This window comes from Delphinus delphis, chromosome 20 (genome assembly GCF_949987515.2).
Source record: "Delphinus delphis chromosome 20, mDelDel1.2, whole genome shotgun sequence".
NCBI classification, from domain to species: Eukaryota; Metazoa; Chordata; class Mammalia; order Artiodactyla; family Delphinidae; genus Delphinus; species Delphinus delphis.
Genome location: NC_082702.1, coordinates 22,450,875 through 22,475,972, shown reverse-complemented (window position 1 = coordinate 22,475,972; position 25,098 = coordinate 22,450,875).

The window sequence follows — 25,098 nt, the reverse complement described above, 5'->3', positions numbered from 1 at the left end:
TAAACAAAATAGATAAACCACTAGCCAGCCTCATCAAGAAAAAAAGGGAGAAGACTCAAATCAATAGAATTAGAAATGAAAAAGGAGAAGTAACAACTGACACTGCAGAAATAAAAGAGATCATGAGAGATTACTACAAGCAACTCTATGCCAATAAAATGGACAATCTGGAAGAAATGGACAAATTTTTAGAAACGCACAACCTGCCAAGACTGAATCAGGAAGAAATAGAAAATATGAACAGACCAATCACAAGCACTGAAATTGAAACTGTGATTAAAAATCTTCCAACAAACAAAAGCCCAGGACCAGATGGCTTCACAGGCGAATTCTATCAAACATTTAGAGAAGAGCTAACACCTATCCTTCTCAAACTCTTCCAAAATATAGCAGAGGGAGGAATACTCCCAAACTCCTTCTACGAGGCCACCATCACCTTGATACCAAAACCAGACAAGGATGTCACAAAGAAAGAAAACTACAGGCCAATATCACCGATGAACATAGATGCAAAAATCCTCAACAAAATACTAGCAAACAGAATCCAACAGCACATTAAAAGGATCCTACACCATGATCAAGTGGGGTTTATTCCAGGAATGCAAGGATTCTTCAATATACGCAAATCTATCAATGTGACAAACCATATTAACAAATTGAAGGAGAAAAACCATATGATCATCTCAATAGATGCAGAGAAAGCTTTTGACAAAATTCAACACCCATTTATGATAAAAACCCTACAGAAAGTAGGCATAGAGGGAACTTTCCTCAACATAATAAAAGCCGTATATGACAAGCCCACAGCAAACATCATCCTCAATGGTGAAAAACTGAAAGCATTTCCACTAAGATCAGGAACAAGACAAGGTTGCCCACTCTCACCACTCTTATTCAACATAGTTTTGGAAGTTTTAGCCACAGCAATCAGAGAAGAAAAGGAAATAAAAGGAATCCAAATCGGAAAAGAAGAAGTAAAGCTGTCACTGTTTGCAGATGACATGATCCTATACATAGAGAATCCTAAAGATGCTACCAGAAAACTACTAGAGCTAATCAATGAATTTGGTTAAGTGGCAGGATACAAAATTAATGCACCGAAGTCTCTGGCATTCCTATATACTAATGATGAAAAATCTGAAAGTGAAATCAAGAAAACACTCCCATTTACCATTGCAACAAAAAGAATAAAATATCTAGGAATAAACCTACCTAAGGAGACAAAAGATCTGTATGCAGAAAATTATAAGACACTGATGAAAGAAATTAAAGATGATACAAATAGATGGAGAGATATACCATGTTCTGGGATTGGAAGAATCAACATTGTGAAAATGACCCTACTACCCTAAGCAATCTATAGATTCAATGCAATCCCTATCAAACTACCACTGGCATTTTTCACAGAACTAGAACAAAAAATTTCACAATTTGTATGGAAACACAAAAGACCCCGAATAGCCAAAGCAATCTTGAGAACAAAAAAAGGAACTGGAGGAATCTGGCTCCCTGACTTCAGACTATACTACAAAGCTACAGTTATCAAGACGGTATGGTACTGGCACAAAAACAGAAAGATAGATCAATGGAACAGGATAGAAAGCCCAGAGATAAACCCACGCACATATGGACACCTTATCTTTGATAAAGGAGGCAGGAATGTACAGTGTAGAAAGGACAGCCTCTTCAATAAGTGGTGCTGGGAAAACTGGACAGGTACATGTAAAAGTATGAGATTAGATCACTCCCTAACACCATACACAAAAATAAGCTCAAAATGGATTAAAGACCTAAATGTAAGGCCAGAAACTATCAAACTCTTAGAGGAAAACATAGGCAGAACACTCTATGACATAAATCACAGCAAGATCCTTTCTGACCCACCTCCTAGAGTAATGAAAATAAAAACAAAAATAAACAAATGGGACCTAATGGAACTGCAAAGCTTTTGCACAGCAAAGGAAACCATAAACAAGACCAAAAGACAGCCCTCAGAATGGGAGAAAATATTTGCAAATGAAGCAACCGACAAAGGATTAATCTCCAAAATTTACAAGCAGCTCATGCAGCTCAATAACAAAAAAACAAACAACCCAATCCAAAAATGGGCAGAAGACCTAAATAGACATTTCTCCAAAGAAGATATACAGACTGACAACAAACACATGAAAGAATGCTCAACATCATTAATCATTAGAGAAATGCAAATCAAAACTACAATGAGATATCATCTCACACCAGTCAGAATGGCCATCATCAAAAAATCTAGAAACAATAAATGCTGGAGAGGGTGTGGAGAAAACGGAAGCCTCTTGCACTGCTGGTGGGAATGTGAATTGGTTCAGCCACTATGGAGAACAGTTTGGAGGTTCCTTAAAAAACTACAAATAGAACTACCATATGACCCAGCAATCCCACTACTGGGCATATACCCTGAGAAAACCAAAATTCAAAAAGAGTCATGTACCAAAATGTTCATTGCATCTCTATTTACAATAGCCCAGAGATGGAAACAACCTATGTGTCCATCATCGGATGAATGGATAAAGAAGATGTGGCACATATATACAATGGAATATTACTCAGCCATAAAAAGAAACGAAATTGAGCTATTTGTAATGAGGTGGATAGACCTAGAGTCTGTCATACAGAGTGAAGTAAGTCAGAAAGAGAAAGACAAATACCGTATGCTAACACATATATATGGAATTTAAGAAAAAAAAATGTCATGAAGAACCTAGTGGTAAGGCAGGAATAAAGACGCAGACCTCCTAGAGAACGGACTTGAGGTTATGAGGAGGCGGAATGGTGAGCTGTGACAGGGCGAGAGAGAGTCATGGACATATACACACTAACAAACGTAGTAAGGTAGATAGCTAGTGGGAAGCAGCCGCATGGCACAGGGATATTGGCTTGGTGCTTTGTGACAGCCTGGAGGGGTGGGATAGGGAGGGTGGGAGGGAGGGAGATGCAAGAGGGAAGACATATGGGAACATATGTTTATGTATGACTGATTCACTTTGGTATAAAGCAGAAACTAACACACCATTGTAAAGCAATTATACCCCAATAAAGATGTTAAAAAACAAACAAACAAACAAAAAAAACCAGTGCTAGTTTCTGAATTTAAGTGTTGGACAGTGGGAAGGGATATTTGGAGTAGGCCACACAAGGTGGAGGTATTTCCTATGTTCTCTGTATATTTCCCAGATTCCTTGCATTTAGGGGTCCCACTGTATGATTAGTTCTGACCAATGGGCTATAAGCAGAAATACCAAAGTATTTAAGAACTGATCCACAGCCCCCAGTTCTCTACTTCCCTGAGAGGTGACCTGGAAGCCAACTTTTGAAATGGTGGTGTCACAGGTGTGAAGGTGCTGGCTCGCTGAGTCACTGCACATAAAACCTTATTCAGACCCCTGTGATCTTGTCCTTTGAAATAAAAGGCTTTTGCTTTAGTCTCTCAGGCTTCCCTTGAATCTCAAAAGGCTGACCCAAGACTTAACAATTAGGAATGTGAAGATGTAGAAACAAAGAATAGCTGTTGAGCCGGGAAACTGGTAACAGTTTAGACTATAAATCCACCACGTACTCCCAGCTCTCTGAAAGATACAGCTAAAGGCCTGACATACATTCCTGAGTTGTTTTTATAGGAAGCAAACCCCCACCAGATGAAAACTGTTGACAGCAAGAACACAGACCCTAGACTGGTTGAAACCAGAAGGCTGATGATGCTTGAAATTTCACCTTGATGTCAACCAATCCAAGAATTTTTCACAAGCTGATCATTCACCCTGCATCCCCCTCCCTCACACTGCCTTTAAAACCCCCTCCCTGAAATTCATCAGGGAGTTCTGGTCTTTTGAGCATGAGCTGCCCATTCTCCTTGCTTGGTGCCCTGCAATAAAGGCTGTACTTTCCTTCACCAGAACCCAGTGTCAATAGATTGGCTTTATTGCATGTGGGCAAATGGACCCAAGTTTGGTTCTGTAACACATGTAGACAGCTATGCTGCAGGTCTGATGAGTATCATAATTAGCATTAGTCAGAAATCAACTTTTGGATTTTTAGGCCACCGAAATTTCAGGGTTAATTTGTTACTGTGGAATACTCTGACTGATAATGTCATCACAGGGTTGTTGAGAGGAGCTGATGGAGCCCAAAGTCTTCTTTGCACAGTGCTTTGTAGTTTTCTACCATAAAGAAAGAATTGCTCTCACTGAAGGATTGCCAAACCTGCACTGTCAGGCAAAATATCCACTAAATGACCCCTGTGGAGAGTCCAGATGGCTAATTCAAGGAGAAGAAGCCCATCCTGTGTTTCTTTTAGTGTCAGAGTTTCATGCTGCCACCTGCCTCAAGAAGGTAGCCTATTCTTTTTTTTTTTTTTTTTGCAGTACACGGGCCTCTCACTGTTGTGGCCTCTCCCGTTGTGGAGCACAGGCTCTGGATGCGCAGGCTCAGCGGCCATGGCTCACGGGCCCAGCCGCTCCGTGGCATGTAGGATCTTCCCAGACCGGGGCACGAACCCGTGTCCCCTGCATCGGCAGGCGGACTCTCAACCACTGCGCCACCAGGGAAGCCCGTGTAGCCTATTCTTTTTGCTGAGGGTTCCTCTGCAGCCCTGTGGTGAGGATCACTTTTGGCACTGGAGACCACCTTTTAAGATTTGAAGCAAGAGGCCCTGGTCTCTTGGTCACTGCCCTCCTGCCCCCCCCCCACCCTCACTCCCACCAACTGCCTGCAAGACTATCACAGTTTCAGAGGCTAGAGAACCATGATGAGACTCCAGGGCACTGGGATGACTGCCCACCTTGGAGAGGCCACTTGTGCACATGTTCTTACCAAAGGCCTTTTCTACCACATTCATCCCCAGAATCAACCTTTTTTTTTCATGTTTAAACAATTTTGTTTAATACCCTCACCAGTGAGGAACAGAGAAGCTGGTTGATTTCACTCCCACAGAGCAGAAGATAATATATCTGCCTTCTCTTTGAATTTAAATAGATTTGACCCAAGTCCTATGTGAATATATGTCCTTGTCAGCCTTCTTTGTAATTGAGAGGCTTCTAAGGGAGTCTGACTTCAGCCATTAGTAACTATGAGAAAAATTAAAGTTTAGATTTCATAAGTTATTTAAAAAAATTATACCAGACTTAGCTCATAATTTAATATACTGCTATTATTAATACAGATATAGAGCTTTCTAGAACCCAATGATTCCCTTTGGAAGTAAACTGGAGCTAAAACTGCAAGTTACATTTGTTTAATTTTTTTCTTCCTTGTTATTAATAGCCAAAGTTATAGCCATTCAGTAAACAGAGTATGATGGTGAAGCATATGAACCCTGAGTCTGAATGACCTGGGTTCAAATCGAGTCTCCTCCATTTACTGTGTGATCTTGGCCACATTACTTAACCTCTCTGCATCTCCACTCTCAAACTGTAAAAGGGAACTAATAAGACAGTCTTCCTCAGAGAGATGTCGTGTAGACTTCATCTTTATTAATGTTCTCAGAACTGTGCCTTGAACATGGAAGCATCGGCAGCTGCTTTTATTGTTATTGTTATGTTGGAAATATAGAAAAAAAAAGTATAGAATGGTTTATGGTTGGTTGTTATGGGAGAAATGAGGAAGTTAGAATGTCCCCACCCCCATTCAACTTTCATTACTACTTCACACTCTAATTGCAATATTAAAGGCAAAAACATGCAGAAGTTCCCCTGCTCTGTGGGTGTCTGTGTTGTGTATGTGTTTGCCCATGTGTGAATGCACACACACACAAATGGGTGCTCTGCAGAGCCTGGAAGTGGCAGGGGAGATGCACGTATCTTCAGTAGGTCTGAAGGCTGCTGCGGGTGTAAAGAGCAGTGATCGACTGTCTGCTCGGTAGCCCCTGGGCTGAAGCGGGGACGGCAAATAAGATATGGTTATCTCCCCCGTATTTAGACAAGGTGGTTGGGGTAGATGGTGGAACAGTAGGCACGTCAGTAATTGTAACGGGGGAAAGGCCTCCTGCTAGTGTCAGAAAGTGAGGGGATCAGGGAACAAGAATGGGGATTCTTCTTTGTCAGCTGCGTGAGACTTTTCACTCTGGGGAGGCAGGTAAGCTCAGATCTACACTTGTAAAGAGCTTCTCAAATCTTATTTCTAGTCCTTTTGGGCTGTAAGATCGTGTGTTCATTGTCAGGGTTGGGGGGCTCTGCCTGGACCTGCTCTGGGAGCATGGCAAGGCAGGGGTGTTTCTCCAGAGCCGGCAACCTCACCCTGTATTGCAGCGTTGGAATGCAATTTGCAGAGCTTGGAGGCAAAGTCCAGTGTAACCTCGGGTACCCTTGGAGCGGCAGGAAATGGTGAAAATCAGATTGGGGAATCTTGCTTGCTGTATTGCGGCGGGAGCAGGACAGGCATGCCTTTTCTTGTGTGCTAAACTTTGTTACTCCACAGGCATAAATGGTGTGGTGTGGACGGATCTTCAGCCTAGCATCTGTCATCTGGGAGGGAAACACTGTCAGGCACGTTATTAGTCACATGGGGATTAGCTGAGTGGAGGGATAAACCAGGCATGGCATTTTCCAGTGCTGCTCGGACAGTGGGGGAGAACTTTTTCAGTTGTGCAGAGGTGCTGCTGCCAGAAGCTTCAGACGTAGCTGTTAGAAAACTACTGACCCAATACAAGATCTATTTATCTATTTTAAAAGAGCCTAGATAATAAACTCTCACATTTGTGAAGGATGCTACATTTTTGAAAGGACTTTTAGTGTCTTACATGATTCTCACACAAACTTATGAGGCCTCCAAGCAGGTATTACTGCCCAATTCTGTGGATGTGAAGAGTTTTGTGTGGAGTACTGGATTAAACTGTGCAACCACTGTGAGTCACTTATTGCTATGTGCCTCGGTTTCCATGTCTGTAACGGGCAGGATAATTCTTTGTTGAGGTACCGTCCTGTGCACTGTAAGATGTTTAGCAGCATCTCTGGCCTCTACCCACTAGATGCTTAGTAGCAACCCCTTCCCCAGTAGTGACAACCAAAAATGTCTCCAGGCATTGCCAGGCTGCCCCCTGGGGAGTAACCTCTGGTCTAGATAATACCATATTAATTCACTAGCTGATCTGGATTTTAATTTTTCTACATATCTGCCACTGGGAGTTACAGGGGACAGACAATTTGCTCTGTCAAAGATTACCAAGCAGTCAATTTTACTGAGCATTTTTATAATGATAGCTGACATTTGTTGAGTACCTATCACGTCCTTGGCACCTGCTGGGCATGTCTTATACAGATGTGGGTATTAGGTTTTTCTTTCTTTCTTGATCTTCATTTTAAAGATAGGGAAGCAGAGGCTCAGAGATGATATGCAGTTTTATTGATGTAAACTGGGATTTGAATATGGATTTCTGATTCTATAAACCCTCACTCTTTAATTTTGGCATGGTTAAGGGTGGGGTAGGAGCCAAACTGCCTGGGTTCAAATCCTGGCAGATGAGCTCTGTAACCTTAGGTGGGCTATTTAGTTTCTGGCCAAGCCTGTGAAGTCACTATTACTATTAGCTTGATTTTACTTATGAGGAAATTGAGGCATCAAGAGATTAAGTGACTTAATGTTTGTAAAGTGCTTAGAGTGAGTGCTATAGTGACTGAGTGCTATATAAGTGTCTATTAAAAAATAAAACAAAGCACTGAGCTGATCTCCCTGTGCTATGCAGCTGCTTCCACCTAGAGGGGTGGGAATGGGAGGGTGGGAGGGAGGGAGACGCAAGAGAGACGAGATATGGGAACATATGTATAACTGATTCACTTTGTTATAAAGCAGAAACTAACACACCATTGTAAAGCAATTATACTCCAATAAAGATGTTAAAAAAATAAAACAAAAATAAAACAAAGAGGTGGATGGACCTAGAGTCTGTCATACAGAGTGAAGTAAGTCAGAAGGAGAAAAGCAAACACTGTGTGCTAACACATGTACATGGAATCTAAAAAAAAATAATGATTCTGAAGAACCTAGGAGCAGGACAGGAGTAAAGACGCAGATGTAGAGAATGGACTTGAGGACACGGGAAGGGGGAAGGGTAAGCTGGGATGAAGTGAGAGAGTGGCATGGACATACATACACTACCAAATGTAAAATAGATAGCTAGTGAGAAGCAGCCGCATCGCACAGAGAGATCAGCTCGGTGCTTTGTGATCACCTAGAGGGGTGGGATATGGAGGGTGGGAGGGAGATGCAAGAGGGAGGGGATATGGGGATATATGTATACATATAGCTGATTCACTTTGTTGTACAGCAGAAACTAACACAACACTGTAAAGCATTTATACTCCAATAAAGATGTAAAACAAAAACAAAAACACAATATTGGTTGAAAAAAATAAACTGCACAAATTAAAAAAAAATACAACGAAGAATCTCTCTATGCCTGGTTCTGTTAGTAGAACTCTGGTAGAGTCACAGAGAAAATAAAAGGCCTGGTTTCTGGCTACTTGGAGCGTGTAGAGTGGCTGGCAGGAGGCGGGCCCTGTGAACATGGTCCTGCAGAAGATGGGTGCTCCCGCCAGATCCCGCCTTGTGCCTTTGACCACTCTTTAGCATCTGATTTCTTCTACTTCTAATGGCCACACCTATGCCTTTCTGCAGTGACCCACTTTTGGGCTTTGCTCACAGGTACAGAGTGCTGGGAGTGACATTGCTGGGAGTTCACATCCCCCCACCCAGGCCTAGAGCAATGCCACTTACCTTGGGACATGAAAGTTCAGATGCTTTCATGCAAGTCAGGATAAATGCTAAGATGTAAGTCATACTCCAGAATCAGACCACAGGATCAGGCTGAGTGGGTCTTGTCCTGAAATCATGCTCTTTCTTGGTTTCTCCCTGATCTGTGTCCTTCTTCCCCCACTCTCTTCCTGGTTCTCCTGGGAGCACTTCCCACAAATTCATGGCACAGATGTCTTGCTTTATGGGAGTCCACCCTTAGACAGGCCCCAGGGTTAGGGTGGCCCATGAGCAGAGGGACTACTTCTCAACTCTCTTTGGTTCACACACATCATTTATTTGTTATGGCTGCCCTCTAGGCAAATGTTTGATAAACAGGCTCCAACCTGAAGACAAGAGAGTTCGAACTGTGAAGTGTGGATCCTGAGTGCATGGACATCTAGAGGGAGGCCATTCTGGACCAGGTTGGTCGGGGAAGAAGAACAGGAGATCAGAGGGGCTGGGGCTGGCAGGGAGGGTGGCACCAGGTGGAAGCCACTGAAATGATCTCCTTCCTGTTGAGCTAAGGAGCCTCTGGGGATGTGTGATCTGGTGATGTAGAAATCCGAAATGTGTGCACCTGATTTTAGTCCTCTCTTGGCATTTGCTTAAAACAAATTGAGCCTGAAGTAACACCTCACAGTGCTCTCTCAGAAAGGAGTGCCCATGGGGGCCAGGCCCTCGGGTTCCACTCGGGACCCTGGTACCATCCTCCGCCCTCAGCACAGCCCTTTCTGCCATGGTGCCTCCTGAGGGGTGGGAGTGAGTAATGTGGTGAGGCTGTGGAGATTTGGGGCTTCAGTTCCGTGCAAGCTTGCTATTTGCTGTGGTGAGTCCTTTGGAAATATAAAAATCCTTTCCTCACGTTGACAGTTACCCCCAGTGCATCTGCTCTGTGTTAGACTCAAACCCACAGCTGGGCTGGGGGAGCATCTTGAGTGTGTGTGGAGGCTGCCCCAGAGTTCACGCTGGGACTGAGAGACCAGGTCTCCTGACTCTCAAACCACGGCTGTTATCGTTACAGCTATATTTATTTATTTGCTTAAATTCCTAACGTTAGACTTCCTTAAGCTATGGCACCAAGGATGCTAAGCTCATTTTTCTCTTTTCTTTCCCTCTTCAAATATCTACTCTGTGCCAGGTCCTGGGTTACATGGATGTGTAAGCTTACAAGAGTTGCATAAGGGCAACACCCCTAGGGGCTACATAAGTGCTCAGGACTTCCCTGTGAATGTGGTCTTGGATACACAGGGAGGTGGGAGTCATAGGAGGCCTCTGGAAAATGCTGTGGAGCCAGGCTTTCAACCAGTGGTGATGGTGATACAATAGTGGCTTATGGAGCAACCCCACTTGAGCTTGGCTTGGTTTGGGTCACACATTGTTTGGAACATTTTGAACTAGCTGCCAACTTTTATAATTTGGGGCTTTCACACTGCATCCAGGTTCCCAGTGTGTCTTGGAAAAAAAGTTGGTAATACTAGGCCTGTATTCCACTCTTGGTCTGAGTAGAAGTTGCTTCCTCTAAGTCAGAGCACACCCATGCCAGTTTACTCCAGTCCCCACCACTCCCTGTGACCTTACACCTGACCTTTGTCACCCTTTCTGTCCAGTCTGGAGATTGTGGGCAGTACAGCATCAGGACCAAGAGCATGGGCTTGGTAGCCAGGTTGCCTATTCAAGACCCTGCCTTTCCACGTCCCTGCCATGTGGCCTTGGGCTAGTTACTTTATCTTTCTGTGCTGTAGGTTTCTTATGTGAAAAATGAGGCTAAGAGTAGAGCCCACCATAGGTTGTTGAGGGAATACATGAGTTATTATTTACAAACAGCTTAGAACTGATCCTGGCACACTGTCCATACTCAGTAATACTACCTCTCCCCCTTATCAGTCCTCCACCCATCTGAAGACTGTGGCTGCTACAGGAAACCACTCTATCGTGGTCTCCTTGGGACTTTTGTAGGATCTGGAAGTAATGACTGAGCTTGTTTGAGCTACATCCTGAGCCCCTGGGGAAAAAAGAGAACCTCTCTGAGTTTAAATCCCTTTTGGGGAACTGAGGGGTAATGGTATAATATGGATTTGTGTCTGGATGCCAAAGGGGACTTGAAAGCATGGGACTGACATGTAGAAGCTCAGGAAATAACCATAGTGAAGAATCAGGTTAAAAAGAAAGTTTCTACTGACTTGCTCTCAGAAGGATCAAATAAAATGCTGCTTCTGGGAATGAACAAATCCATTTCCTTACAAAGCTGTCATCTCTTCTGGTCCTGGAAGGAAAAAGGAAGATAAGAAACAGCAGTGAAGACTGACAGTTTGTTCGTTGCTATTCTGGCGGCATCCCCTCCTTATGCATTCCCATCCATCTCATCCCACCCTAGTCAGTATATTTTCAACAGGCAGTGATGGAAAAATGTCTGTGTACTCCAGTTTTATTGTAGTCAGGCAGCATTTATGGGTTTGACATTCAACTGACCATGGCAGGAAGTCTAGAAGCAATTATAACTGACACTGCTCTATCTGTGCTCTGGGCAGCCAGTGACTGATTCCAGGCCTCCCGGACTTGAGTGTGTTTCCTATCAGCTCAGAATGATAGCAGTGGCACCTCGCTTCCTCGCTATCTGAAAGAACTCATGGCACTTTCCTCTGAAAACCTTCAAATTATTGGCATTTCTTTTAGTGAAGATATCAAATTAGTGACTGGAATGGAAAATGTAGAAGATGGTTATTGTTGACATTAAAGGAAAAGTTTAAACCACTTCCACCAACCATGGCTCATAACTGGAAAGTATTTGAGTAGAGAAAACTATCTATCTAAAAGTGAACAGAATCTGAATTTAGACAGACAATATTTGGCCATGAATGTGCCAAGACTGAGGCTGGAGAAAGGACACAGTCTCTGTAGCAGTGATTTCCACCCATGATGGGTCTGCTATTGTGCAAAATGATTTTTGATTCTGGGCAAATCTCTACTTCCACTTGCTCTAATGCTTTGCCAGAGAGCTGAGGGATTCTGGGATGGTGGGGGAACCTGGGAGCTGGGCTGACCTCAGGAAATCATGTGTAAAGGGCTTTTTCTCACCTGGCGACAGACCAGGTTCACAGCTGTTCTGTGTAATAACAACTGGGTTTTTGCTTCTGAGCCTTGGCAATCCTGAGTCCTGAAAGAAAATGAAGGTAAGAAACATGTCAAGGAGCTCAGGGCACTTGGCTGCCGCCCTGCATGGCTTCGTGTTATTTGGCCTGAGTTTACACTCCTTCTGTTTTACGTGGAGCCAAAAAGAGCTATACAGAAGGCCAGATGGGCCACGGGCACCTACGTGGACAGCTCGGGGCCAGGCAAGGCAGGGGAGAGAGGAGGGGAGGGGAGGGTAGCAGTACAGAGGCTCCTGGCTGGGAGATTAAATACATGTGTTTTGGAAGCAGCTCTGCTGAGTGGTGGGGTAGTTAGGGTCAGGACTGGGGGCCACCACCGTGGTTTCCCTTTGGCCAGTGAACAAATGGCTTCTGGGCCCAGAATTTAAGTTACACGTGTCCCTGAATCTCAAAATAAGAGTTGGGCTGAAAGTGCTTAAGAACAAGGAAGAAACTTGGTTTGTGAATTCACTCTCTGCTTCAGACATTTCAAAGGGCTTCATGCTTGCACATTTCAAAACTCAAAGCACAGCAGGGAAAGCTAAAGATGCTGTCTTCCTCCTTGTTCCTCTTATCTGGCTTTCATGGATTTCCAAGGGGCCCCCCTGAGCTGATGCCATTTAAGTCAAGTCCCTAGTTCTGAGGGACTTGCTGTGCTTCTTTCTTTTGTAGGAAGGCTGGATTTCTTATCTGGTGACAAAATGCAAAATGTTGAGGTCCATGAACCTGCATCATTTTCCCATGACCTTTTGTGCCCTTCCCTCTGGATTCACCACTCACCTGTAAGCGCTGAACTACTTATGTCCTGAGATTATTTTCCTCCGTAGCAAGAAACATATGAATATTTTGTTAGAACCTTTCTGTGTTCTGGGTTCCTATTTGCTTCTTTTTTTCCAACCTCAACCTTCCTACTTGCCATGGTTTGCAAACTCCAATATCAATAGGCCCAGGCAGGTAACATCAATGAGTACGGTAGCTGTAAGTGGTAATATGGAGTGGTGGGGACTGTAGCTACCACGTGCTGCCTAAATGGGATAACTCCATCTCATTGTTGCCACCTGAGAATAATGGGCTGGTCTTGCAAGGAGTCCATATTTTTATGCAAAACCTCCTAATTACACATAAAATGAATTCAACATCGTGATAAACACTCAATGAGCCAAAGTAAGCACGTTTGTCAGATGGTGAGTTTTTAATTTCTACTCTGGAAATTGGAACAATTGGAGGGTGTTTGAGGGAGGAGGGACATAATCCAAATGGCCATGGATGAGATGAAGAGGGGGTGACTGGTTATGAAATGGTCTCTAACCATTCTAGAAAATAATGACAAAGAGGACCTGGATTTGAGAAATAGTTCTGAAACAGAATCCACACTGCTCAGAAAATTATTGGGTTTGGGGAAGGGCAAAGAGGGATAGATTGAGATTGGCCCTGATGTACAGTTCTGTCTTGACTTTGGCTTATGAATGTTTTCAGTGCCTTGACCTTTGGTCCACAATCAGTCCTGCTAACACCCTTTTATGCTGCCTAGTTCTCATACCCTGGCCTAGTTCCCTTAATTCATTGTTGCTGCCATTCTGGGAGCAGCCACCAAACCCAAGCACTTTTTGCAAAGATAGTAACATATCCCTCTACCACAAAGAGCAGGAAGTTTTAGGATGTTGGATCTGAGATACCATGGAAAGCAAATTTGTTATCTTCCATGGTGCACAAAACATTCTGTCACAGCTAGGACTGATAATAATCCCTTAGTTTCCTAAATTGCTTTACTGCTGTTTTTTTAATTAAGGCCCATTAACTTGTCATATATTGATAACAAGGATGATCCTGAAATAGATGGATAAATTAAAGCTGTCTTTCGTTCCATGCTTTTATATAAATGTGTTAATTACTTTTGTCATTAGGGAGACTGATGGAGGGATGGAGAAATATCAAACGGATTGTTGACAAAGTGTTGGTGTTTGCAGCTGTTAACGCAGTGCGTGTTGGATACAATCCTTCACCCTTTAATTTCACAGCTGGCACTAAGGGGCCAAGCTAGGATTTCTTGTACTAATAGTCCACATCGCAGAGGCTAATGGAAGGCATGGTGGACCTACTATTCTGTTGAAGCAGCTACACACTGGCATGTATAGGAGACCAGATGTGGTGTTCAGATGGGATTTTGTTTTGAAGGCACACAGCTCCCACACTAGTTTTTTAAATAAAATAATTATGGGCTAACATTTAAAGATAGAGAAATATAACATGAAAATCTGGATTTCTAGTTTTTGAAAGAAGTCTGAAGGTCTGACATCCTTGGGCCTGTATTCCTGGGTGGCAGTGTGGGCCATGGAGGGGCTGCTGCTTTAAAGGGCCATGTGCTCAGTGGTTTACCACGCTCCTCACCACTCCCTTTTGCCCCTTGCTCACAGAAACTGAGTGTCAATTGCTATTTGTCATTATACTGTGTGTTTTTATGGTTGTATTAGGGAACAAATGAAAAGCTTTCTGGTGTCTATCTCTATACAAAGCAGAAGAACAAAATGTAGGTCATGCTGCATCAGGGTTTTTCACGAGAATTGAGAGAGAGCATGTATCTGTAAGGAACTGAAGGCTGAAGCTGGTCTGCTGTTTGTACAAAGCTAAGAGCAGTCACTGATGACCCCTGTTAGAGGGAATCTTTGCTTTCTCGTCACATGTGGCTATGCCTAAAGGAGTCTGGAAATGTAGGAAGAGAATTCCAGAAAACAGGTTGGAATGGTACATAATACACTGGGTCAATTTATCAAAGGCTGTTTATTTGTTTTGTTTTTGAATTTTATTTTATCTTTTTAAACAGCAGTTTCTTATTAGTTATCCATTTTATACATATTAGTGTATACACATCAATCCCAATCTCACAATTCATCACACCACCACCACCCCTGCTGCTTTCCCACCTTGGTGTCCATACATCGGTTCTGTACATCTGTGTCTCAATTTCTGCCCTGCAAACTGGTTCATCTGTACCATTTTTTCTAGGTTCCACATATATCCATTAATATACGATATTTGTTTTTCTCTTTCTGACTTACTTCACTCTGTATGACAGTCTCTAGATCCATCCACGTCTCTACATATGACTCAATTTCGTTCCTTTTTATGGCTGAGTAATAGTCCATTGTATATATGTACCACATCATCTTTATCCATTCATCTGTTGATAGGCATTTAGGTTGCTTCCATGTCCTGCCTATTGTAAATAGAGATGCAATGAACATTGGGGTACATGTGTCTTTTTGAATTATGGTTTTCTCTGGGTATATGCCCAGTAGTGGGATTGCTGGGTCATATGGTAGTTCTATTTTTACTTTTTTAAGGAACCTCCATACTGTTCTCCATAATGGCTGTATCAATTTACATTCTTACCAACAGTGCAAGAGGGTTCCCTTTTCTCCACACCCTCTCCAGCATTTGTACTTTGTAGATTTTCTGATGATGCCCATTCTAACTGGTGTGAGGTGATACCTCATTGCAGTTTTGATTTGCTTTTCTCTAATAATTAGTGATGTTGAGAAGCTTTTCATGTGTCTCTTGGTCATCTGTATGTCTTCTTTGGAGAAATGTCTATTAGGTCTTCTGCCCATTTTTGGATTGCGTTTTTTTTTTTTTTAATATTGAGCTGCATGAGCTGTTTATATATTTTGGAGATTAATTCTTTGTTCGTTGATTTGTTTGCAAATATTTTCTCCCATTCTGAGGGTTGTCTTTTCGTCTTGTTTGTAGTTTCCTTTGCTTTGCAAAAGATTTTAAGTTTCATTAGGTCCCATTTGTTTATTTTTGTTTTTATTTCCATTACTGTAGCAGGTGGATCAAAAAAGATCTTGCTGTGATTTATGTCAAAGAGTGTTCTTCCTATGTTTTCCTGTAAGAGTTTTATAGTGTCTGGACTTACATTTAGGTCTCTAATCCATTTTGAGTTTATTTTTGTGTGTGGTATAGGGAGTGTTCTAATTTCTTTCTTTTAAATATAGCTGTCCAGTTTTCCCAGCACCACTTATTGAAGAGACTGTCTTTTCTGGATTGTATATCCTTGCCTCCTTTGTCACAGATTATTTGACCATAGGTTCATGGGTTTATCTCTAGGCTTTCTGTCCTGTTCCATTGATCTATATTTCTGTTTTTGTGCCAGTACCATATTATCTTGATTACTGTTGCTTTGTAGTATAGTCTGAAGTCATGGAATCTGATTCCTCCAGATCCGTTTTTTCCCTCAAGACTGCTTTGGCTATTCGGGGTCTTTGTGTCTCCATACAGATTTTAAGATTTTTTTGTTCTAGTTCTGCAAAAAATGCCATTGGTAATTTGATAGGGATTGCACTGAATCTGTAGATTGCTTTGGGTAGAATAGTCATTTTCACAATATTGATTCTTCCAATCCAAGAACATGGTATATCTCTCCATCTGTTGGTACCATCTTTAATTTCTTTCATCAGTGTCTTATAGTTTTCTGCATGCAGGTCTTCTGTCTCCCTAGGTAGGTTTATTCCTAGGTATTTTATTCTTTATGTTGCAGTGGTAAATGGGGGTGTTTCCTTAATTTCTCTTTCAGATTTTTCATCATTAGTGTATATGAATGCAAGAGATTTCTGTGCATTAATTTTGTATCCTGCAACTTTACCAAATTCATTGTTTCGCTCTAGTAGTTTTCTGGTGGCATCTTTAGGATTCTCTATGTATAGTATCATGTCATCTGCAAACAGTGACAGTTTTACTTCTTCTTTTCCAATTTGTATTCCTTTAATTTCTTTTTCTTCTCTGATTGCCGTGGTTAGGACTTCCAAAACTATGTTGAATAATAGTGGTGAGAGAGGACATCCTTATCTTGTTCCTGATTTTAGAGGAAATGCTTTCAGTTTTTCACCCTTGAGAATGATGTTTGCTGTGGGTTTGTCATATATGGCCTTTATTATGTTGAGGTAGGTTCCCTCTATGCCCACTTTCTGGAGAGTTTTTATCATAAATGAGTGTGGAATTCTGTAGAAAGCCTTTTCTGTGTCTATTGAGGTGATCATATGGTTTTTCTCCTTCAATTTGTTAATATGGTGTATCACATTGATTGATTTGCATGTATTGAAGAATCCTTGCATCCCTGGGAAAAATCCCACTTGATCATGGTATATGATCCTTTTAATGTGTTGTTGGATTCTGTTTGCTAGTATTTTGTTGAGGATTTTTGCATCTATATTCATCAGTGATATTGGTCTGTAATTTTCTTTTTTTTAAGTATGTTTGTCTGGTTTTGGTATCAGGGTGATGGTGGCTTCATAGAATGAGTTTGGGAGTGTTCCTTCCTCTGAAATTTTTTGGAAGAGTTTGAGAAGGATGGGTGTTAGCTCTTCTCTAAATGTTTGATAGAATTCACCTGTGAAGCCATCTGGTCCTGGACTTTTGTTTGTTGGAAGATTTTTTTTTTAACATCTTTATTGGAGTATAATTGCTTTACAATTGCTTTACAATGGTGTGTTAGTTTCTGCTTTATAACAAAGTGAATCAGTTATACATACAAATATGTTCCCATATGTCTTTCCTCTTGCGTCTCCCTCCCTCCCACACTCCCTATCCCACCCCTCTAGGTGGTCACAAACCACCTAGTTGATCTGTTGGAAGATTTTTAATCATAGTTTCAATTTCATTACTTGTGATTGGTCTATTCATATTTTCTGTTTCTTCCTGGTTCAGTCTTGGAATGTTATACCTTTCTAAGAATTTTTCCATTTCTTCCAGGTTGTCCATTTTATTGGTATAGAGTTACTTGTAGTAGTCTCTTAGGATGCTCTGTATTTCTGTGGTGTCTGTTGTAACTTCTCCTTTTTCATTTCTAATTTTATTGATTTGAGTCCTCTCCCTCTTTTTCTTGATGAGTCTGGCTAATGGTTTATCAATTTTGTTTATCTTCTCAAAGAATCAGCTTTTAGTTTTATTGATTTTTGCTCTTGTCTTCTTTTGTTTCTATTTCATTTATTTCTGCTCTGATCTTTATGATTTCTTTTCTTCTACTAACTTTGGGTTTTGTTTGTTCTTCTTTCTCTAGTTCCTTTAGGTGTAAAGTTAGGTTGTTTATTTGAGATGTTTGTTGCTTCTTGAGTTAGGATTGTATTGCTATATACTTCCCTCTGAGAACTGCTTTTGCTGCATCCCATAGGTTTTGGATTGTCATGTTTTTATTGTCATTTGTCTCTAGGTATTTTTTAATTTCCTCTTTGATTTCTTCAGTGATCTCTTGGTTATTTAGTAACATATTGTTTAGCCTGCATGTGTTCGTGTTTTTTACGTTTTTTTCCCTGTAATTGATTTCTAAACTCATAGCGTTGTGGTCAGAAAAGATGCTTGATATAATTTCAATTTTCTTAAATTTCCTGAGGCTTGATTTGTGACCCAAGATTTGAACTATCCTGAAGAATATTCCATGCACACTTGAGAAGAAAGTGTAATCTGCTGATTTTGGATGGAATGTCCTATAAATATCAATTAAATTTATCTGGTCTATTGTGTCATTTAAAGCTTGTGTTTCCTTATTAATTTTCTGTTTGGATGATCTGTCCATTGGTGTAAGTGAGGAGTTAAAGTCCCCCACTATCATTGTGTTACTGTTGATGTCCTCTTTTATAGCTGTTAGCAGTTGCCTTATGTATTGAGGTGCTCCTATGTTGGGTGCATATATATTTATATTTGTTATATCTTCTTCTTGGATTGATCCCTTGATCATTACGTAGTGTCCTTCCTTGTGTCTTGTAACATTCTTTATTTTAAAGTCTATTTTATCTGATATGAGTATTGCTACTCCAGCTTTCTTTTGATTTCCATTTGCATGGAATATCTTATTCCATCCCCTTACTTTCAGTCTGTATGTGTCCCTAGGTCTGAAGTGGGTCTCTTGTAGACAGCATATATATGGGTCTTGTTTTTGTATCCATTCAGCAAGCCTGTGTCTTTTGGTTGGAGCATTTAATCCATTCACGTGTAAGGTAATTATCGATATGTATGTTCCTATTACCATTTTCTTAATCGTTTTGGGTTTGTTTTTGTAGGTTCTTTTCTTCTCTTATGTTTCCCACTTAGATAAGTTCCTTTAGCATTTGTTGTAGAGCTGGTTCGATGGTGCTGAATTCTCTTAGCTTTTGCTTGTCTGTAAAGCTTTTGAGTTCTCCATCGAATCTGAATGAAATCCTTGCTGGGTAGAGTAATCTTGGTTGCAGGTTCTTCCCTTTCATCACTTTAAGTATACCATGCCACTCCCTACTGGCTTGTAGGGTTTCTGCTGAGAAATCAGCTGTTAACCTTATGGGAGTTCCCTTGTATGTTTTTTGTCCTTTTTCCCTTGCTGCTTTCAATAATTTTTCTTTGTTTTTAATTTTTGCCAATTTGATTGCTATGTGTCTCGGTGTGTTTCTCCTTGGGTTTATCCTGTATGGGACTCTCTGAGCTTCCTGGACTTGGGTTGTTATTTCCTTTCCCATGTTAGGGAAGTTTTCAACTATGATCTCTTCAAATATTTTCTTGGGTCCTTTCTCTGTCTCTTCTCCTTTTGGGACCCCTATAATGCAAATGTTGTTGCATTTAATGTTGTCCCAGAGGTCTCTTATGCTGTCTTCATTTCTTTTCATTCTTTTTTCTTTATTCTATTTCGCAGCAGTGAATTCCACCATTCTGTCTTCCAGGTCACTTACCCATTCTTCTGCCTCAGTTATTCTGTTATTTGTTCCTTCTAGTGTATTTTTCATTTCAGTTATTGTATTGTTCAACTCTGTTTGTTCTTTGATTCTTCTAGGTCTTTGTTAAACATTTCTTGCATCATCTCGATCTTTGCCTCCATTCTTTTTCTGAGGTCCTGGATCATCTTCACTATCATTATTCTGAATTCTTTTTCTGGAAGATTGCCTACCTCCACTTCATTTAGTTGTTTTTCTGGGTTTTCATCTTCTTCCTTCATCTGGTACATATTCCTCTGCCTTTTCGTCTTGTCTATCTTTCTGGGAATGTGTTTTTTTTCCGCAGGCTGCAGGATTGTAGTTCTTCTTGCTTCTGCTGTCTGCCCTCTGGTGGATGAGGCTATGTAAGAGGCTTGCGCAAGTTTCCTGATGGGAGGCACTGGTGGTGGGTAGAGGTGTCTGTTGCTCTGGTGGGCAGAGCTCCGTAAAACTTTAATCTGCTTGTCTGCTGATGGGTGCTGGGTTCCTTCCCTGTTGTTTGTTTGGCCTGAGGCAACCCAACACTGGAGCCTACAAGGCTGTTTGGTGGGCTAATGGTGGACTTTGGGAGGGTGCTCGCAAGGAGTACTTCCCAGAACTTCCACTGCCAGTCTCCTCATCCTCATGGTGAGACACAGCCACTCCCCATCTCTGCAGGAGACCCTCCAACACTAGCAGGTAGGTCTGATTCAGTCTCCTACTGGGTCACTGCTCCTTCCCCTGGGTCCTGATGCGCACACTACTTTGTGTTGCCCTCCAAGAGTGGAGTCTATGTTTCCCTGAGTCCTGTCAACATCCTGCAATCAAATCCCACTAGCCTTCAAAGTCTGATTCTGTAGGAATTCCTCCTCCCGTTGCTGGACCCCAAGTGTGGGAAGCCTGATGTGGGACTCAGAACCTTCACTCCAGTGGGTGGACTTCTGTGGTATAAGTGTTCTCCAGTTTGTGAGTCACCCAGCCAGCAGTTATGGGATTTGATTTTATTGTGATTGCACCCCTCCTACTGTCTCATTGTGGCTTCTCCTTTGTCTTTGGATGTGGGGTATCTTTTTTGGTGAGTTCCAGTGTCTTCCTGTCAATGGTTGTCTGTTTATTTGTTTATTGGGTATTTATTTTGTGCCTGTAGGTGAGCAGGCCATAGTTCCTGACCCCACCCACTATGTAAAACTGGAAACAGCCATTACTTTATAAAGCCAAGCAGGGAGGTAAGGGGCATCCAGCATGACAAATGTCTGGGCCAGAAAATAAGTGTTTCTGGGGGAAAGCTCAAGAGGGTCTCCCTTTGCCTGGAAAATCCAAGAAGACTATTTGGAGGTGACAGGATGAGAAGCTGTCTTTCCTGCTCTGAAGGGCCCTTTGCCTCAGTTTATGTATCTGGATGGTGGGTGTTACCTCTGGGCCAACTGCTCCCATGTTTACAAATGAGCTGCTCATTCCAGTGTCCCAGAGGTACCTTTTAAAAGCCCTGGGCATTGGGATCTTGCTGGCTGTGGAGAGTATGACAGGAAACTCACAAGGTGGTGTGATGGGCAGTAGGTGGGTGTGAGGAGCTCAGGCACTGCCACCTTCCTGCTTCCACAGGGCACTCTACAGACCTTGGCCATGCCTCATAAAGGATCGTAGGACAGGATTGTTTCCTGTCTCAGGCTTTGTTTATGGAGGCCTCCGGCCTAGCCAGTTGTGTGCTTGCAGAAGCTTCCTGCCAATTCTCCATTGTATTTTTGACCCCCCCATCACGTGGACTTATGACCCCTGAGGCTCGTGGGGACGGCACTGTGGGGCTGCCTTCCCTGTCTCTGCTGAGTGACTGGGTGGCCTCCTCCACGGAGTGACCTGGAAGTGCTCCTGCCCACTTGCGCATGGGACTTGCGCTCTAAGCCTCACGTCTGACTCAGGAAAGAAAGGGTTGACTGATGGGAGCCAGCAGCAGTTGTTACAGGCCTAGGCACAGCCTGAAATTTTCATTGCATGTCCCCCCTGCCCAGCAGCTCTGAGGATCAAGAAAATACTGACTGCTTGGCTGAAGGGCAGGGGCAGGACCCAAACACAGGGTGTGGATGTGACTGTTATTAACCAGCTGTGGACCAGCCCTGCATCTGAATTTGTTTCCTCATCTATAAAGTGGAGCCCTGCCATTGTCCAGCTGGCTGATATCACTGAGTTATTGGAGATGTCAACAACAGAATCTTCAGACAGCTTCGTAAATGGCAAAGGACTTATAGACATGAGATGGTTATGATGAGTACAGGAACAGTGATGTCAGGATTTATGTTCTCCCACTAGAAGGGTGCATCAGAAATGGCTTCCTATGAAAATGAGGAACCCAGTGTAGGACTCTTCTCCTTCCAATGTCTGCCTTGCCATTCTCCCTCGTGTCCTCCCAAAGCCTCCCTCTGCCCAGAAGCCTGGCTCTAGCCCACAGTGTGGCCTGAGAGCAAGGACCTTTAGAAAGCACGTGGCTAATGGGACAAGAGGCAACAAGAAGCAAGGCATGTGCCATCCTAGTCTCCTGGGAAAATCTGCTTTTCCTTTGTCTCCAGTCTCTGCCCCACCCTCCAAGCAAACCATGTGATGTGTTATCTTTAGAAGCAGCCCTGTGTGCCCTGTCTTGGGAGGATACTGTGTCCCAGGCTCATTGTTGGGCCATGCTGCCACAAAGATGTCTGGGAGTCAGTGCTCCAGCTTTGGCAAGTGGTTCCCACTGCATTGCTAAAGTTTCCTCCCTACCTCTGATTACCTAACTCATGGTCTAGGTGAGCCAAGGTTTGCGTCACTCTCCCACTGAACTAGCTTGGGTAGGGACATTGCCACTGCATCAACCCTTTCTCCTGGTGCACAGCCCACACTGCTTCATTTCTCAGTGTCACTCTTTGTCCCCAGCTGGTCTGGAGTTTTGGTGTACTCACCTGATCCTCTCCCTTGGGAAGTCTTTCCCTTTACTTTCACATCTGCTGCCCCGATCAGACTCATACTGCTGGGTCAGGAGGCAAGACCTGATGAGACTGTTTATTCTGAGAGTTCCAATTCCAGCTTCTTAATAGGTGGGTGTGTTTCAGCAAGTTACTTAACCTTCTGGGTCTCAGTGTATCAGTTGGGGATAGACTAGATAATAAATAATGCCCCAATCTCCATTTAAAATGATGTAGGTTTATTTTTCAAGTGTGGGTAAGTCCAGTGTAGGTCTGGGGTGGGGATGTGGTAATGTTCCATAAAGCTGTCAAACAGGGACCCAGGGACCGAAACTACTGCCATCTCAGCACAAAGCTCCAGGATTTACCACAGTGTAGTAGGGAAAGAGGGGGGTTGGCAAGCCAAGCACGTGTAGTTAAATGCTTTGATCTGGTTGTGACATAAATCACTTCTGCTCTTCTTTCACTCATCACAACCAGCCATGTGGCAGTGCCTAAATTCAAGGAGTTGGGGATTGCAATTCTTCAGGGACTAGGAAGTAGAGGAGAATCAGATATTAGCGAATATTAATAATGTTTACTGTACTCATTTTCATCTGTATAACAGGAATATATATATGTACTTCATGTACTTGTGAAACGTATGTATTTTCTATTGTTGTTCTTGTTACCATTATACTATGGTCTTAATGACTTTCTAGGATGTATACACTCCAGGCAGTAGTTTCCTAAGTGGTCATCTAGCTCAATTTGTCAGGAAGAACATGGTGTTTAGAGTGAAACCAGCCTGAGTTTGATTTCTGGTCCTGCCATTTAGTGGCTGTGTGATCTTGAGACATAACCTACCATTTTGTGCCTCAGTTTCCTCATTTATAACTTGAAACTATAAATTCTACCTGCTCATAGAGTTTGGGAAGATTAAAGTAGACCAGGAGAGTGGAACTGGTGGTCTCAGGCCTCACTGATGATGAATGCAAATGTAAACAATTTACTACAAGAGCCTGACTCTCTCCACCACCCATTTCTTCACCAGCTGGCAGCCCAACAGGATACACAACAGGAATCCTGAGAGGGGGCAGTGTCCACACATCTAATCATGGCTGTCGTGAAATTCCCCTCTCACAGCCTCACCCTTGTCCCCATGACTCTGCTGCCCAGGGTAAGTGGCTGTCTGCAACTGCCAACCTGCTCCCAAAGCACCCTGACCCATACCTATGGGCTACTGCCTGCTCCTCTGATGGCCTCCTCCAGCCATCTTGATTCTCATGTCTGCATTTTGGGGAGATGGTCCTCTTAATTCTGCAGTGGACAGTGATTGACAGATCTTTGTATGACAGCCCTCTTTATCCCAAAGCATCTGAGGCAGGCAATGAGGATGGAGTTAGAGAGTGGCCAGGCATAGCCTTTATCATTACCAGCCCCACTGCTCTGTCAAGCCTTGGGAATAGCTGCCTTCTTCCCTGAAGGGCTCCACTGTCTACAATTGAGCCAACCTATTTAGGGAGCCCTGGTCTCTCTGTTATGTCTACATGTTTATGAACTCCAGTGATGACTTGGTTCAGGTCACTCCCACAGGCCTCCTGGTTCCTAGTGTATCAGAAAACGTGCCTGGGAGCATCCTGGGAAGGTGGCCAGTTGTTTAGCCCAGAGTTCATAGCAGGCCTTCACAGGGCCTGTCTATTCTTCCTGGCTTGTCAGAATCTCAACTCTGGCTCAGACAAACACTGTCAAAATGCTTAGCCTTGGGACTTCCCTGGTGGTGCAGTGGTTAAGAATCCACCTGCCAATGCAGGGAGCACGGGTTCGATCTCTGGCCTGGGAAGATCCCACATGCCGCAGAGCAACTAAGCCCACGCACCACAACTACTGAGCTGTGCTCTAGGGCCCGCGAGCCACAACTACTAAAGCCTGTGTGCCTAGAGCCTGTGCTCCACAACAAGAGAAGCCCACACACTGCAACAAAGAGTAGCCCCAACGAAGAGTAGCCCCCACTCGCCGCAACTAGAGAAAGCCCACACAAAGCAACAAAGACCCAACACAGCCCCCCCAAAAATGCTTAGCCTTGTGAAATGTTGAGCACCATGCAGGCCCCACAGATGCTCTGGTAAGTGGTAGACCTCTCTGGTTTGGGCTCTGGGTCAGACACTCTGGGTTTGCATCCTGACTCCACACTTACTAACTGGGAGCCCTAGGACAACCTCATGTCTAGGATGGAGATCATGAAAGTTTCAACATTATAGGGTTGATGAAAAGTCTTTAGAATAATGCTTGCCACAAAATAAGTGCTCAGTAATTGTTAGTTATGATGGTTGTATTCTCTGGTCAGTAAGTTCATCAAATGATGATCTGGCTTAACTTTCTATGACAATCTACTCTGCACAGAACTTGATGTTGTCAATTCCCCTATCCTGATTCCAGGTTTCATTGACAGATGAGGAAATGTGGATTCACGAACACTTGCACTTGACAAAGGGACTCCTGTATCCCTCTCACTCACTCCCAAACCCTTCCCAGGTGATCTTTGTTCTTTCTGATCTCCCAGACCCCACCCTAAACCCTGCTAACAGATGGGGCTCTCAGGACTGTATT